This window comes from Manis pentadactyla, chromosome 6, assembly GCF_030020395.1.
Source record: "Manis pentadactyla isolate mManPen7 chromosome 6, mManPen7.hap1, whole genome shotgun sequence".
Classification (NCBI taxonomy): Eukaryota; Metazoa; Chordata; class Mammalia; order Pholidota; family Manidae; genus Manis; species Manis pentadactyla.
The window spans coordinates 63219390-63233750 of record NC_080024.1 but is presented as its reverse complement, the minus strand read 5'-3'; the positions used below and the strand labels follow the sequence as shown (position 1 = coordinate 63233750).

The window sequence follows — 14361 nt, the reverse complement described above, 5'->3', positions numbered from 1 at the left end:
AGGGCTTTGCTTTATAAAAGTTTCAATTCTAGTTCTTACACCATTCTTCCTTTGTGTTTTTATTCCAAATGAAATGATTTAGTGGTAGAGAGTAGAAAAGTTATTTGTAAAAAATACATGAAGATTTATTTTGGAAGCACACATAAGTGACTCTGTCCGGAGAAACAGGAAAAAAAAAACATTCATTTCAGTCTGAATAGGAATTTAGTCTGCCATGAGCTTTTAGACTGACTGCAAGAATGAGCATTTAATGAGAAGAGAAAATTCATCTGTGGCTGCGAGAAGTGGGTGCTGAAATCTGTCTTGGTTCTGAAGGGGCCTTTCAGAGAAGCCCAAAATAATGGTATTGACGTCTTGCCATCTGTTTTCTTATTCCAGTTTGTACCAACCTTTTAAAAAACACTCACACTTACATAGGCATCTGCACACACTACTGTGGCCTTTGAAGTAGGCAATGAACGTTGCATAATAATTATTGCAAAATTGGAGTTGAACTGTCTTGAACTTTCTGCGTGTTCATCAGCTGATTGATGCTTTGTACATTGAGTGTCTTCAAAGAATACCAACCAGAAGAACTGTTTTTTAAATTTTCTTTAGAGAGCTCCCTATAGCTTCTGGTATGTGAGGGAAGGTGGTGGCGCGAGGAGTGATTTGTCGTCACTTTCCGGGTCTGTTCTAAATGCTCCCTTGGCAGCATTCCATTCCTCCAACCCTTTTGCTTTAATATCTTCTGATCCTCTTTGTTTTTCATCTTTTTGAGACAACAGCTGGATTCTGCTTTTAGTACCTACTCTTGATTTCTGTCCTGTTGTGAGCCATTCTGGTGTTTTGTTTTTTTTTTTATAAAAAAGCATGCAGCATCCTACTTTTTCATAATATTTAATTAAAAGTTTGGCTTTTTGGAAATTGTCATTGGCAACTGCTAGAAAATGGAGCCAGTGAGTATTTCCAAGGAGTCTCAGATCCTCTTTTACCCAGGCAGCTTCCTATCCAAGGGTCAAATGCCTTCAGCCAACTTCCTTCTTTGGGTGAAAGTTCACATTGCGCCCTTTACCTGAGACAAACTGCATTTGTACCTTACATGGACATGCCAAAAAGGCATGTTTCCTGAGTTATTGTTTGCAGTTCTCTTTGATTTTAGTTATTACTAAAATGGTTTAATTTTATATACAGCAAATCTACTTCTAACATCATTCTTGGAGACTGCCAATTCTGAATTTTATGAGGACATAATTTGTCCCCGAAATATATATGCTTGAGTCACCAAGGGCATTCAGAGATGAATATCTCATTTTTTATATGGGAAGGAGGTAGTTAGGAAGGGAAAGGGATAAAAATAACACTTTCTCAAAAAATAAATAAATAAAACTAACAAGAATTTACCCCAGAGCCATTCCAAATGATTGGCTTGTCCAGATAATGAATTTATAGGGTGAGCTATATATTTATGACAATTTAAAAAATTAATCCACTTTTGATCAGATTTCTCACAGTCCTCATTGCCACAGTATCCTCCTCTATCACAGATTTACTTAGAAAATTTATAGTGAAAATGGAGCTTTTCTGGGAAGTAACTCAAAAGTGAGAAAGTGACACCATTAAGACATTTTCTGAGAAATCAAACTTTTAAACATTTTTTTCAATCCTCCATTTTTATGCCAGGTTATATGAACTGCTGAACCTCACACAGAAGTTAATATACAATAAGAAAACAGAACCAATTGAAACTGTCAAGATTTATTAACCTTCCTTTTGAGGCCTTTGATTCAAAATGTCCTTATGGAGATAGGACAGAATGAAATTACCCAGTGAATGAAGCATTTTGGCATTTGTGAGAAAAGTTCTCTTAATCAGCTTTTAATCTTTTTTTTTGAGATAACACAATTTTCAGGATAAATCATTATGGCACATTGAATTATAATCTACAAATTAGAATATAATTGTGCAATTTGTGTTTAATTCTCTTGCTCACATTTTATATTAAGCTTATTTCTTTGCAGACTTACAGTATTGTGAGTTTTTCATAAACAGCTATTTAAAGCCATTTACATAATCAAAATAATATTTATAGATATTCAGAAAATGATTAATCTTAGGATTGTGGCAAAATAGAAAACCTTAACGTGTGTGGGTTTGCCACCTTCCCCAACAAAAAAAATTCAAGTTTTGGTTAAGTTCCCTGATTGAATGTAGTGAAAATTAGTTTCTTTTGGAAAGATCATACAATTGAAAGACTAATTTAAATTGGGAGGGCACACTGGGCTTGGCAGAGGGCATTGTGAGAAAGCAAAGCATAATTTTCCTCCAAACAAAGACAAGCTTGTTGGAGCGCATGCTTTATTGCCTGGAAATTCTATATATATGCAAAGTTGCTCATCAATTCACTGTTGGGTTTTATGTGCTTGGTTTCTCCTTTTGTCTGGAAAAATCAAATGCTGAGAAAAGTAGGCGTAGCTCTGCATGCTATAGGCACAGAGAAACCTACACATGCCAGTTCGCTTGGAGCTCAGAGTTGCTGCGTGGGGAGCTGCCTAAGGGAGGGATGATCAGACTTGGGCTTCATGCAGGTAAATCAGGGTATATGCTTCCACAGAGCCCACCCAGAATTTCCAGAAAATTACTTTCCAGCATCTTTTTTTGATCTTCCCTCTAGCAGCTAGGTGGCTATAGTAGGTAACTTAGGCTTACATCCTGAAATCCACTCAGTGTTTTCCCTTTTAAAAAACATCTTTATTGAGACAAAATTCACATACCATACAGTTTGCCCATTGAATTTCAATAGCTTTTAGTATATCATCATAATCAATTTTGGAACTTCTTTTTCACCCCAGAAAGACTAACCATACCCCAGTTAGTGTTCTGCTGAGACCCAAATTTAGGCAAATTAATTCAATGCAAGGAATGTGAACGTTCTGTAGGGTGCCTTTAATTGGGAGTTCTCATCTTTGGAATTACCTTCTTCACTCTGTGTCTTACTTTGCTGGCATAGCTGCAACATTCAGTACCTATAAATAGATATGCGCAGGGCTTTACAGTGGGCAAAGCACTTCCTATTGAACTGTAGCTGAGAGGCTCGACTGGCAGCCTGACAAGGTTGGGGGCAGGAGATTCCCAGGTGACTGGCCTGGAGGAGAGGAACTGTAATGGGGCAACATCTGAGGGCTGGGCCTGCGGCTGGACCCTGGGCGTTTGTGCAGCTGGAGCACAACTGGGTGGGGTCTGTTCTACGGTGGTGTAGCCAAAGGAGTCTCCACGCTGAGAAAAAGGATGTGGGCACCAGGAGAACTTCCATGTAGGAGGCTGCAGGTTTGGGGGTCAAACTCCAAGCAGAAGACTCTTAAAGCAGGGACAGGATCTGAAACGGAAGTGGAGTTCGTGGTAAATATCCAGATGGGGATGAGGTCCCATGGCTGAGGAGGGAGAAGCTGGAGTGGGCACAGCAGAGCCAGGAAGAAATCCAGTGCGGCTGCTGCACCCTGCACCCTGTGAGTGAATCCCACCTGCCCACACAATAAACACCTCACACTCAGCATTGCTCAGACCACTTCCTCTTTGCTCTGAGTAGTTCTAGGTCTTGCTTTTTGCTCTCCACCCCCATTCCTTTCCTCAGGCCACCTCACTCTTTGGACTCATTGGGGCAGGCTCCTCTGTCAAAATTCTCTCTTAGACTCAAATCCTCTCCTTTGGCCAGCTCCTTACATGCGTAGATGCAATGAAGAGGCACCTAGCCAGGCATTTAGCTCCCTGGGATGCAGGTAGGTGGACCAGCCCACTTGCACCTGGATGAAAAAGCAGAGGACGAACCAGCATATTATCATTTGGAGGGGTTGGAGATGGCTGGAGAAGAATCAGACAAGATTCCTGTGAGAGCTGGGGTCCGGATTCAGAGTCTCTCACCTGGGTTCCCTACGCCTGGGTGTCCCTATGTCTGCCCTTAAAGGTGTCACTTTCGGTTTGACACTTTCATTGAAGGAACCTTTTTGTCCTTTTTGTCCAGATTAACTGTGTACCACATGAGAAAGTAGCTGGCAATATTTCCTGTTCCAGTGAGACTTCTTAGGAATTTTTAATAAGGCACTCCTCTACTCCCTAAAGTTTCCTCCTCCAGATTGTCCTGACTCTCTGATGCAATGTGCTAAATTTTCTCCAAATTTAAATATATATCACTATATTCAATAGATGTTGCATAAAGCTATAGAGAGAGAGGTTTGGAGAAAAGGTAATATTATTTTGAAAACATCAGGAATTTTATTTAAATCTCTAATAAAAAATACCTATACATTACAAATATTGGCAAATGCACATTCATCTTTTATACTTTGGGTTTTCATAGGCATGGCACACCTGTATCTTTTTGTTTAGATTTTTGTGGTGACTGGTAGAAAGGTTTTTCTTTCCTAGCCACTATATAGATAACTTTTAGGAAAGTCCAATGTAGCTGTTTTCTGACTTGGAAACTGATATTTGAAGTTGAGTTTCTAGATTGCAGCAGAAACCTTTTACTGTGTGTGGTCAAAGGTTAATCTATGCAGGACAGTTTCACTCTTCAGCTCTGTTAACATTGGAGATGGGACATCTGGTGTCCTTGAGCCTCAAGGCAGCGCAGTATGAAGAGTGCAAGGAAGCCAGAATGTACTTCCAAGAAGACCTAGTTACAAAGGCTGTAAGGGCAGTGGCCTACAAACAAAACAACATGCTAAAAGAGCCTAGAAAATTCTGACTTGATACAGGATGGCATTGAGACCAAGGGGATCTTCCGGTCTGGTGGGTAGGGCCTGGAGAACAGCTTTGCTGGCAGTGAAAGAACAAAACACTGGACTAGGTGAGTGCGCCACACTTTTGGCTCACCTGTGAAGGATGCACATCAGTTCAGGTGAGAACTAGGGGCAGAAGGGACCAGAAATATCCCATAGGGAAGAGAGGAGCACAGGGCACAGAAAGGTGTGCACTGCTTTGAGGGCCGGCACAGGAATGGACACACTTGTCAAGGAGTAAAAGCCGCAGCCCAGGTGTGAGGGCCCAAGCACATGCGATGGGTTAGGGGAAACCTGTGGCCCTGAGGTATTGCCTCTCCACCCTCTGCACCCCCCAGCCCACATGCCAGGTACTGGAACACGTGGCGCCCAGGGGCAGCCCTGGACCTTCCCTGTTGGTGGGGATAGAGCTCCCACTGATAAGGACTTGCTGAAGAGGCAGAGGCAGCTGGACCTGCACAGTGGGGACAGAGCCTGTGATCGAGTTGAGTTGGAGAGGCGCATGTGAGAGACACCTGCATCAAGGGCGACATCTAAAGTTTCAACTCCAACTCTTTTCACCTGTTGGTAACTTTTAATTATCTTATAATTTTAAGTATACCCAGGAAGGCTGCCAAAATAGTATAGAGAGCCCTCCCCGAGAATCTTTCTCTGATTCCAGTTGTTTATATTTTGCCCCATTTGCTTACTGTCTCTCTCTCTCTCTGAGAGTCATTTGCCAGTTGAGGCATTACACTCCTTCATCCCAAATACTATTTCAGGGCATACTTCTTAGAACGAGGACATTTTCATATATAACCACAACACAGTCATCAACATCAGTAAACCTGTCTCCTTTTAACACTAATAATATTCAAACACCATCCATCCTGTTTTATAATTTCCATTATATTATTTTTAAACTATCAGAGATTGAAATTTAATTAAATTTCTTCTTTCTTCTTGCACTATTGGGGAAGAGAGCACACACAATATTTTTTCTTCAGATGTATTACTTGGGAAGCCTTCGCCAAATTTGCAAAAATACAGTTGGCAGTCAATGGAGTTACAACATATAATGACATCATTAGATAAAGTCATCAAAGAGATCAAAGAAATGTTCGAGTAATATGCTTGCATATTTTTAGCCTTGGAATTAAATTTTATAGTACGATCTCATTTTTAAGAATAAAACTGAAATCACCACTTCATAAGACTTGTGTATATGATCTTTATTTTTTTGCATTAAACTCAGGGAAGACACTTTGATGATATGAATTCAATATATTTTCCAGATTTCCCTCTGTTGGGTTAAATGGGTATATGGCAAAAAAAAATGAGGCATCTTAACAAGAAAGCAATAGTGAAATGTGTTCTGATAGCAAAAGCTACTCAAGGTATATTATTAGAGACAAAAAGAAGGATAAAGCACCATGTGCCATATGATCCCATTTGTTTAAAGCCAGTTGAGATATCTCTGTCTGTGTGTGCATGCAAACATTCCAGAAGCTACAGAGGAAATGAGTCTTAGCTGTGGTTAACTTGGCAGGGGGACTGGGTAGGTCAGTTGGTTGGATGGTAGCAAGGGGAGAGAATTATTTTTTTCATTTTATACACCTTGTAGCTTAAATTTTTTATCAAGTGCTTTTATTTTTTTTTTATAGAAATAAAAATTTTTATACTAGAGAGAGAGGGTGATAGGGAAGGAGGGAGAGAGAGAGAGACCAGTAATTAGAAAAAAACAAAAAAGCAACCTTATTAAAAATAATTTGGCCTGGAAAACAACAGCAATACTTGGAATTATGAAAAAATAAATTGTGTATGTGAAATGAGTCATTTTCTACCTTCAGCTATTTATATGTGGCTGCCAATTTTTTCAGCAGATTCATACCTGGGTCTCTTACAACTGAATTCTCACCAATAGGTTGTATTTTGGTTCTAGTTTTGGTAGAGCAGACTGACTGTTCTATCCCTCTGTATTTCCTTTTAAATTACAAAATTGATTAGTATTTATAGATTTTGATTATTTAGATTTAGGTTTTGTTTTTACCAGCATCAACTGATCTGCATGTTTCAACTGTCCCTCTGAAAGAAAGAAGCTTAATAAAGAGCAAACAAAACATGTATTTCATATGATTTCAAATAGTGCTTTCATCATATTTCCAAATCATTAGATTTATTTTTGTAGATCTTCCTGCATTAGACTTGTTTTTCTTTCAGGTATTAATTTTTTAAATGGAAATGTGCCCCTTGGCAGAACCACTATGAGAAGAAATCATGACGTAGAGGGAATGGGAACAAATGTTTATTGTGTGCCCAGGTGGGGAGGAGTTTACCTCGGTTATCTTGCTTAGTCCTTCCATCAACCATGAGGGCAACAGGATAATAGTTCTGGTTTGTTATTGAAGAACCTGAACCACGGAGTGGTTAAGAAATTCTATCAGTAATTCATTCTTGCTTTCTCATTCACTCGACAAATATTCATTGAAAGTCTGCTGTGTTCCCAGCCCCATGCTAGGTTCTAGGTATGCAGGGAAAGAGAATATAGATGTGGTCTCTGCCCTCTTTTTGTTTGCCATGGAACAGAGGAGAAGGGCATTGAACCAGCACACACTCACATAAAGTACATAACCACCCATTACCTGGCCACAGTGAAGACAAAGAGGCAATGTTAGGAGAGAGAATAGCAAGATACTCAACATAAACTGGGGACTCGGGAAAGGCCGCTCCCAAGAGAATGTGTATAAATGCAGTGAGCAGAAATTGGCAAGGCAGAGTGGTGGGAAATGTGTTCCAGAGAGCAGGAGGCCTAGAGTGGAAAGTTCAGGTGCTGGAGGAGCTGCAGTTCTTGTATGGTTGGAAACAGTGACCAGGGGAAGAGTGTGGTAGCTGAGGCTGCAGGAGCCAGTGGGGACCAGGTTGTGGGAACACTCACAAGTCTTGACAGCACCAGTGGAGGTTTGCAGAACTGGATGCAGAAAAAGTTCACATTTGCCTGAATCTCGAAGCATGTATCCCTTCAACTCTTTCAGCTTTGCACTCTCTCATCCCTCGTTGGACACATGGCACTATAAGGTTCTCTTCCACCTTATTTTCCAGAATGGTTAAAGCACCACTTTCATTATTTACACCTTGGAGTTTTCATGCTTGGAGAAATGGGCTTAAACTGTTGTTTGATGATATAGAGGGGAATTAGAAAGTACACACCCTGCAGGGAAACCTGAGTTCAGATTATCTAGAGTGGAGAGATGATAGAAACCAGGAACCATGCAGAGGATTACACAATAACCAGGAGCTTCCAAAACACAGAGCTTCCCAAACCACATCACCATGATTCCCCAGGTAAATGTAGGTATATGTTGGATTAGCTTGACAAGGATGTTTCAAGGTTGTTTTATGGCTATATAGAGCAGAAATAATAGAAATGTTAGTAATGAAGGGGGAGGAAGAAAGTAGGCACAAACAACACATGTGGGCAGAAAAGTGTAGGAGTTCGGATTGAATCAAAGTGAAAAGTCTCCAAGTCAATAATGGTTGAAGTTAAGAAGAAGCCTACTGCAAGCTGTTGAGTTCCATCAATGTACAAAACAGTTAAAAGTTGCTGCCTCTCTATAGTTCCCATTCTAGTGGCAATGTGCCTGACTATGGCAGAGGCTGGGATAGTAGGTACCCACTGGAGGTGACAGGGTTGAATTGGAGTTAGAGAGATAGGACAGGTGAGTCATAATATGGATATAGATGCTCTACAAACACCTGGTCAGAAAATGACCAGAGAAATGCATAGTACCTGTGGCCCAGTGGTTTCTTGAGGGACAAAATCAGAAACAAAAGCAATATCTCTTTACAGTGGGAACTTCAGATCCTGCTTGGGCCAGAAAAGTCTTAATCTTTTGGAGCTACTATAATAAAATACCACAGACAGAGTGGCTTTTAAGCAACAGAAATTTATTTCTCACAGTTCTGAGGGCTGAAAGTCTGAGGTCAGGGTGCCAGCGTGGTTGGGTGAAGGCCCTCTCCTGCGTCACAGACTCCTTGTATCTCCACTTGGTGAAGGGTGGGGGGAGCTCTGTGACATCTGTCACATGAGAACTGGCCCCATTCCTGAGGGCTCCACCCTCATGACTCAGGCACCTCCCAAAGGCCCTGCTTCTTAATACCATCACCTTGGGTGTTAGATTTCGGCATATGGATTTAGGGAGGACACAGCCCTACCATAGCACCCCCTGAATCACCAATCGCTGTCCCTCTTCTGCTCTACATACTCCCTTTGTAGAGCAGTACATTGAGGAGCAAAAAGGCAAAAACAAGATGTTTGTAGTTTGCTCTAATGGAATGACAGTCATGGGCCATTAATTTAGATTTTTAAATGATGGAAGCATCCTAATTCTGTGTTACCAATATTTAAGCACTCTTTTGGAATTTGCATGTTTCCATAATATGTATTACTGATATTTCCATTAGTTTATAAGACCTTGTCTTGATCATTTTAATTCAGAACAATTATACTTAGTATCCATCATAGTTTGAAGAGATATATAGTTAACAAAATGTCAATCAGCTGTTTTTTCTATGAACAAGGAGGCAGCAGCTATTTTCTTCTGTATTCATGGTTGCACTTACACGTCACATGCACTGTAGTAGGTTTAGGTTTAGCTAAAAGAGCTATTAGGACTTACTATGCTATAATAGCTCAGGAGCAAATTATCCAACTAAGTAGCATTGACCTACTATGTGTGTGTGTGTGTCTTGCTTTCAGTTTGAGTTTCTCTGGGAGAAGCTCATGGTTAATTTAATTACTTAAATATGCAGAGTGTGCCTTAATTTAAATTTTAATCATTCCCATGAGCCCCCTGAAATCTCTGAACATTTTAGTCATATTAAAAGTATGTATGTGTTGACTGTGCTTCAACAAGATATCAGAACCTTTATCTCTAACGGTGTACAGTTGGAGATTGTTTTGCCCCTAGGGATGAAGTGTCTTTATCCCCTACTACACATCTCTCTCTCCGAGTCCAGGCCCTGTAAGGGGTCACCTTCAGGCCTGCCCTCCTCATTGGGCCCAATGGCTTGCTTATTTCCCCATCAAAATGGCTCTCCTCGCAAGCAGCCAGAAGGATCTTTTAAAAACACCTATCTATTCTGTCACTTCTCCACTTAAATTGCTTCCCATTGCACTAGAATGATGTTCAAAATCTTCATCGTGACCAGCTAGGCCTTAACTGTTCAGCCCTGCTGAGCCTCACTGCCTCCAGTCCTGACTCTCTCTCTGGACTTGCCTTGTCTCTTAACACTACACCTGTTCCCTCCCCACCTGGAAGGCTCAGTACCCCCGCCCCCCGCCTCCTGCCCCTTACCCACTAGAGTCCTCAGCTCTGATTCCATATCTGCACCCTAGCTCCCTGGTCTGAATTTGTCCTACCCACCACCACATGATTGCATTTTCAGTGTGCCCCATACTTTTCCCTTCTAGTCCCCAGCACCTCTGCACTGAGATTGTATAATCACATGGGAGTGACTGCCCTTCCCTAGACATGGCCCCAGAGGACCCTACTGTGCAGACTCCATCATGCTTCCCTTGTCACCATGACTGACTAAGTGAATGTGTATTTATTCTCCTGTTCCTTCAGGGTTAGTCTGACTTTCCTGACTGGGTAAGAGTGGGATGAACAATTATTCTTGGCAGTGAGTATTCCACTCCCACTTGAGAGTAATTTAAGGCCCTTGCACTTACAGGTTGGAATCTTGACACCTTCACAGGCCAGTAGGAGGAAAAATGTAAAACAGGTGGCTTTTGAGTGAGACTTTACTTGCTTACTTGTAGCATCATCCCACTTGGGCTTTACTCCAGGATTCTTAAAGTACTTGGGTTTGGAAAAGTCTGGCTGTTAGAGTTGTGGTTGTGATGATCACACCCCTAGCTACAGCTTCTGCAGGTTGGTCATGAATTAAAAATGGCCAGCAGTTAGCAAGCAGTTTTGTCACCATTTAGAAATATCTATATTAGGGTCAAAGGATGCAATTAAACATCAATAAAGATGTGGTGATGGATGTTCTTTATGTCCTGTTATGCTGATGCTACAAAAATCAGGAAACAAAGACATGGAACAACTTGGCATAAGATGTAAACTCGGTCTAGCCAGTGACCTGCTGTGGGACAAGCAGTACATCTGGCTTTAAAGGGGTGAACAGGAAAATTCTGCTTGAAGGTTTCCATTTACTTTTTCCTTCTTTTCTGTGCTTCACATGTTTAAGAATTCTCTAGCTCTCTTAGATTGCAGAGCCATGTGTGTTGTCCATTTGCACATCACACAGTACACATCATACAGAAGTTTTGAAAGAACTCTTGCCAAGAAAACAGGGGCCTACACCTTCTATCCCTATTTTAAGCTTTTTACCATACCAAAGCATAATCAGAATGCTTTCTGAGAAAGTACAGATGACCTGTTTGTCATTACATGTTTTGAGCTTGACTTTAATAGGTTGGGAGAACCTAGTAAAGATGTAATGAATGGGGCATTATAACAAGGTATGTCCCAAACCCCCAGAACAGTCCTCTTTTATTCTTCCCCAATTCTGGATGCTGCCCACCATGAACTCTCATTACTGTGTCCCTGCTCTGAGCACAAGCCTCCCTGACCCAGGGGTTCACAGCAATGCCTGTCAATCATGGTCATGGCTTCCTGTTTGTAATGCTTTTTTAGTGCTGATATCCCAACCTAAGGGTATTATTTTTTCTTTTCCTGCAGCCTGATGAGCATCTAGGCAGAGGTGGGTTGGGGGAATTGGCAGGGGGACTGTTGCTGGGAAAGGGTGTGCCCAAAGCCCAGGTCTCCACATGGCTGCTTCTGGCCAGGCAGGAAGGTGGCAGCTGTCACATGCTGCACTGGACTTCCCAGGGAGGCCCCTGCTACCAGCCTGGACAGATCTTGGCAGTGAGCAATAGCTTAGAACACTCAGAAAAAGGTCTCATAGGAAGACCTTGGCCTCCAGGGCAGAGAGTCCTGCTCTGTTGGGACCCTGTTTTCTCTTGTCATTAAGGTGGACATCCAGCTAGAGTTCAAGCTGCCAGCCTGCCTTTATTCTGTTGGTCCTGCTTTGCAGAGACTGGCATTTCAGAACATGACCTATCTGTATTATGCCTCATCCCCCAGCAGAAGCCACCCAATTTTTGTTTTCCAGTTCCTGAGCTGCAGCTGGGCAATGTGCAGCCTTTGTGCAAATTAGGGAAAGGGTCTCCAGCTTTGGGCGGGAGCAGCTCCAGGTGGGGGCTCAAGGCTGTGGAGCCAAGCTGGATTTGCCCCCAGTGCCCCCTCTGCTTGGTGGTTGCTCTGCCAGTCTTCCACAGTGGCCCTGGTGGGGCCAATGAATGGGATGAGAAATGGATCAGGTTTTAAGCTTTCTGAGACTGTCATCTTTTGAAAATATTAGTATAACCACTAATACATCTCCACCTCGATTTAAGGACAGGCATCTGACCTCCGTAGCCAAGACGCCTTCCCTCCCCCCCCTCTCTCTCCCCTCCCTTCCCCACCAATACTGCCTTCCCTCTTCCTTCTATGTTGAGCCACAGGCACTGGCTTTGCTTTATATACTGACCAGTTGTAATTTACAGATTATTAATATTTTTAATACTGTTAGTAATATTCTGTTAGTTCTAATGGCCAAAAGACTTTATTTTTATTGAATTATTTCTGAGCTTACCTATTGTCTTGTGTTCTTCTTTTCTCCTTGGACTATTTTACCATGTGAATATAAAAATAAGTGATATACTATGAAATTACTTAATAAAGTTTATTATTTAAATTCTTTTTTCTCCATAGCCCCATGTAATAGATAGGTTAATAGATGTATTGTTGGTTCTTATATTGTATGGATATCAACAGCCTCAGTAATGGGAGGTTGTCCTATAATGTTCTTTCCTAAAGCTGAAGACTTCTGTTTGGGAAATGTCATCAAATATACTGTGATTATCTTGATTAGCCCTTGGCTTATTATTATTATCAGCAACCATCTAAAGTGCCTAATGTGTGCTGGGCACCTATAGATTTTACTTCTCATCCTCCCAATAGTCCTGAAAGATGGGTGTCATTGATCCAAGGTTCCTTACCCAGGAAACTGAGGTTAGACACTTGGCCCAAGTTCAAATGGGTAGCGTATGGTGGAATCGGAATTCAGGCCCATTGTGTGATTCCAAGTTCTGCATGCTTTCCATAATGTCAGAGGTTCTTGTTTTTTTCCACTGAAGTTCCCTGAATGCAGAGGAAATCAGTACATACTGCCCAGGGTCTAGACCCTTTGTAGCTAGAAGTAGCCAGCAGCAAGCTCAAAATTTCTTTGAAGTCTCATGCTTTAATCTTTAAAATGTATGCAAATTTAGCTTTCTACTCCACAATGTAAAAAATATAAAAGTAATCCTTTAAATTACTTGACATAGAATAAAATTTAAGCTCTGGGAACAGTTCCATCTCTCTTTCATCCCCTCCTGCCCTGCTGGCTGTGAGGGGGTCTGCACACCTCACTTTGAAAAGGTGGTGCATCTCAGTCAAACTCTTAGTGCCACTTCCGTTGATAAACATTCCAGGTACAGAACAACCAGTCTCTTGGTCAGTCTGCAACCACAGAAGTCTTCCTACAGAGAATAGAATCCCTCATTCTTCCTATACGAACCCTAAATTGGTCTTTACTGATTCTTCCTGGAGATCTTTGATTTACATCTGTCTGGCTGGAAGTTTAGAGATTATTTCATCTTATAGTTCGAAACCTTTTATTTTTTAGAAGCAAAAGTCATCTTTCAAATGAAACTGCTCCTAGAAATCTAATTTATAAACCAGATAAAGATGAAGATACTGTAGTTGCCATAGGGGCTTAAAGCTCTGCTTGCTCAGTACCCTTGCCTGGGGGTCCTCCAAGGAACCCAGGGCTCTGCAGAACAAGGTTTGAAAACCTCAGATCTAATTCAGAGCACCCATTTTATGGACGAAAAGACTGAAGCCAGAGAGCTTGGAGGACTGTGCTTGAGGAGACCCAGCTGATTAGTGACAAAGCCAGGAGGAGCTCTGAAGAATAAAGCCTGCCCAATTCTTCAAGACCCTTGAGGGTCCCTGTGGTCTTTATTGTCACATGAATAACTGATTTCCTAACTGCCCTCAGAGGTCCTGGAGGGGTGGGGAGTGGGAACACTGAGGCATCCTCCAGCCAGGGGCCTTCCACAGTGTGGATCTGCGTCTGTGGCTGTTAAAGGCACAGTCCTTTCCCCAGTGCATATGCAATTTAATAATGGTTGAGGGAAGTCACTGAAACTATTGAGGTGTTGGAGTACATTGGGATCTAGGGAAAGGTTTTGTCAGGGGCAGTCAAGCAGAACTCCAAAGAGAATATTTTCAAGGGACTCAGCCAGGCCATGTGTACCCCAGCAGCAGGGGTAGGAAGTGTGTTGGGTGATATTAAGTAACCACCATAAAAATATGCTGGGTCACCTCTGAAAAACCACCAAGCTCAGGGTTAAGCTGGTCTTGTGCTGACTTTCCTGTGGGGGTCTTATTAAGCATGGCTTTGGTTCATTACCTTTAGTTTTATTCTGTTTCTCAGAAAGCTTTAGGTGGCTTTTAAACTTCTATGAAGATATGAA

General features: G+C 41.7%; 1 protein-coding gene across 13 annotated transcripts in view; it reads left to right on the top strand.

Annotated features, from left to right (window-relative positions):
• Nucleotides 1-14361, top strand: part of RAPGEF4 (Rap guanine nucleotide exchange factor 4) — a 312049-nt gene that overhangs the window by 154744 nt on the left and 142944 nt on the right. Inside the window, exon 1 of one of the 13 annotated variants that reach the window (XM_036876923.2) lies at nucleotides 3344-3485. The exons of the other annotated variants lie outside the window; for them this stretch is intronic. The gene's annotated coding sequence lies outside the window, so the exon portion shown is untranslated. Of the gene's footprint in view, nucleotides 1-3343; nucleotides 3486-14361 lie in introns of those variants that run through there. 13 annotated transcript variants of the gene reach the window in all.